This window comes from Hyaena hyaena, unplaced genomic scaffold (genome assembly GCF_003009895.1).
Source record: "Hyaena hyaena isolate Hyena2069 unplaced genomic scaffold, ASM300989v1 scaffold_153, whole genome shotgun sequence".
In the NCBI taxonomy this organism is placed as follows: domain Eukaryota; kingdom Metazoa; phylum Chordata; class Mammalia; order Carnivora; family Hyaenidae; genus Hyaena; species Hyaena hyaena.
In genome coordinates this window covers 753,450-756,523 of record NW_024080785.1, presented here as the reverse complement: position 1 = coordinate 756,523, position 3,074 = coordinate 753,450, and the positions used below count along the sequence as shown (strand labels likewise).

At 46.1% G+C, this 3,074-nt stretch overlaps 1 non-coding gene across 1 annotated transcript; it reads left to right on the top strand.

Moving 5' to 3' along the window:
• The first annotated feature begins 2,675 nt into the window (after positions 1-2,675).
• LOC120236387 lies at positions 2,676-2,782 on the top strand. The gene has a single exon (XR_005529664.1). It is a non-coding gene; the product is annotated as a U6 spliceosomal RNA (small nuclear RNA).
• Positions 2,783-3,074: the final 292 nt, after the last annotated feature.

Genomic DNA, 3,074 nt, shown 5'->3' with positions numbered 1-3,074 from the left:
ATCAAGAAATCAGTTGTTGGGAGCTGGCTTGCCAGTGGCCTGGGTTAAACTTCAAGAATGCAGATAAGGCTGAGAGGCTTGGAGCTGTGGTATTTGGATGTCTAGCTAGGCATTTTCCAGGCCTGGTTTGCCTTAATTCATTAATTTGTTAGTATTCAGGCAGGAACATGGCAAGATTCTGTGCTTACCTCTTGAAATGTGCCTTTTCTCGAGCGTCCTACATGCCCATTCAGGGGCTAAGTACGTGAGGCTCTGTCTGAGGAATTCAACATGACAGGCATGAGGTCTATCTTTCAATTGGGTGGGTTTTTTTTTTTTTAAACCCTTTGACTAATGATTAATAAAATAAACATCCTTTGTCTACTTTCACTTTTATTTTTTAAAGTTTATTAATTTTGAGAGGGGGGGATGAGAGAGAGAGAGCAGGGGAGGGTCAGAGAGGGAGGGAGAGAGAAAATTCCAGGCAGGCTCTGTGGTGACAGAAACTCAGGGCCTAATCCCACAAACCTTGAGGTCATTAACTGAGCCAAGATCGAGAGTTGAATGCTCAACTGATTGAGGCACCCAGGCACCCCTACTTTCACTTTTAAAATTCATCTTGGCAAGAGATGTGGCTAGAAATGATAACAGTAATGGGGGAAAGCATTCCTTACTGACATTGCTTTTAAGGTCTAGGATGCCCAGGGGTCTCTGGCCAGAAATGAGGAGCGTGATTTAAAAGGAGCTGACCTTGGGGTGCCTTAGTCAGTTAAGCGTCTGACTTTAGCTCGGGTCATGATCTCACAGTTCCTGAGTTTGGGCCCCATATCGGGGTCTGCACTGTCAGTGCAGAGCCTGCTTGGGATTTTCTCTCTCTCTCTCTTTCTCTCTCTCTCTCTCCCCCCTCATACCTTCTCTCTCTCTCTCAGAATAAATAAACTTTAAAATAAATAAATAAAAAGAGCTAACCTTGTTTGTCTTCCTGTTTAGGTTTTTTTTTTTTTTACATCCATTCATCCATCCATTAATCAATTTGTCTTTCCTTCTGTCCACCTGCCTATCCATCTATCCATCCATTTAGGTATCTGTCCATCCCTTTACTCATTTTGTTGTTTAACAAACATTGCCTGCACTCAACACTGAGTTTACCAGGGAGAACAAGACAGACCCAACTTCTGTCTCTGCCAGCACAGGGCTGGAGGGGCCCGTGTCTTGGGGGGCATCTGTGTTGGTGGACACTCCTGAGGCGCTGGGTGGCGGGCATAGCTGGTTCTCAGTGTGTATGCACACTGCTTCCTGCACGGTCTCTGATCTTTTAAAAACCACGGAAATTTTTGTTGTGGCCTTGGAGCTTTTGGCTCTACCTTCAGGATTTGTGTATTGAAGTTGGGGAAGAGAAGAATGAACAGAAAGTTGTTGGCCCTGCTGTCTTCCAGTGTGGTGGGGAGAGGCATTGGTCTGGAGCTGTCCAGCTGGGCACTCTGACCTGCCCACACCCAAATGGCTCCTTCTTTCCTTCAGTTGCAGATGATAATATTTACTCTGTCATGTTGTCATTGTGAGGATCGCATGAGATAAAGTCCATCAGTGCTTAGCAGAGGGCTGCCATATTTTAAGACCCCCCACCCCCATCCCCAGAACAGGATATTTTATTCTTATTTAACCTAAAAGTGAGTTGGGACAGAGCTCTTTTGCTTCCATAAAAGTTGCTAGTGGCTGCCAGTAACTAAGATTTGGACTTTATGCATTTTACATTTCTTAGCAAAACTTGGGTTCCTTACCAGGCTTTCACACAATAACAAGCAATCAAGGCAGGGTTTTAAGCAAAGTAATGATTATCTTTCACACAATAACTTACAGACAGGGTCCAATCACTCTGTAATGGACATGAGCATTGTATGTCCATGTGTGTGTGTTTGTGTGTGTGTGTGTGTGTATTTCTGGGTATAAATATGATTCAGTTCCCCTTAAAATTTTACCAAAAGTAGCACTGAATTATATCTGAATATTCTAAACTAGTATGGGTTCTGAGTACTCGGAGGGGGAAAGACAAGGAAGGAATAGAAGACTTTTCTTTCCTTGTAGACCCATGAACGACACAGCTCTGTAAGACAACAAGGAGGAAGAGAAGACCCAGTGGCCTGTGTCTGCTATGCAGAACAGATGCGGGTGTGGCCTGCTTCGGGGCCGAGTGGTTTATGCTGCCCCAGGGCCTAGTTTTCGTCTCTTCAGTGGGGTAGCATTTCCTCTGAGAGGCAGACACTCCACCCCACATGTCAGCATGTGGGGCATGTCAGCATTTGGAACCCCTTCCCCACCTGCACAAATTTTAGGGACAATATGAGCTGGTCTTTATTTTGTGAGAAGCCTCAAGACCCGCCAGAGGTAGACCGGCTGGAGAATGAGCCCATGTGTGGCTCCCCATGGGCCCCAAACTGGGCAGTGCCCTGAGCCAGCCTTCTTCTGTCCCCTCCGCAGTGGCCTCCTTGACCTGCTTCTATTTCTCCCTTTCCCCTTGTTTCCTCCAAGTCCTCAAAACCCCTGAGGGTAGTTGTAGTTTTTCTCTGGGTCCTTCCCACAGTGTGACTATATTAGTTTCCATGGCTACTGTAACAAATTACCACAAAGTCAGTGGATTAAAACAACACACATATTCTATTTCACAGCTTCCATGGTTGAAGAAGCTGGGCATGGCCATGCTCCCTTCGGCAGCATATATACTAAAACTGGAACGATACAGAGAAGATTAGCATGGCCCCTGTGTAAGGATGACATGCAAATTTGTGAAGGAAGCTGGGCATGGCTGAGTTGGGCTTTCTGCTTGGAGTCTCACAACCCTGCAATCAGGACACTGACTGGGCTGTATTCTCATCTGAAGGTTTGACTAGGAAAGACTCCACTTCCAAACTCATTCAGGTTCTCAGGCAGAATACATTTCCTTGCAGCTGTAGGACTGAGGGATCTGACTTCTTGCTGGCTGTCAGAGAGAGGACATTCTCAACTCCTAGAGGAGGGTGCCCGCAATCCCTCCACATGGCAACTTACTTCATCAGGCCAGCAAGGAGAATCTCCAGCCACAGACTCCATGAGCAAGA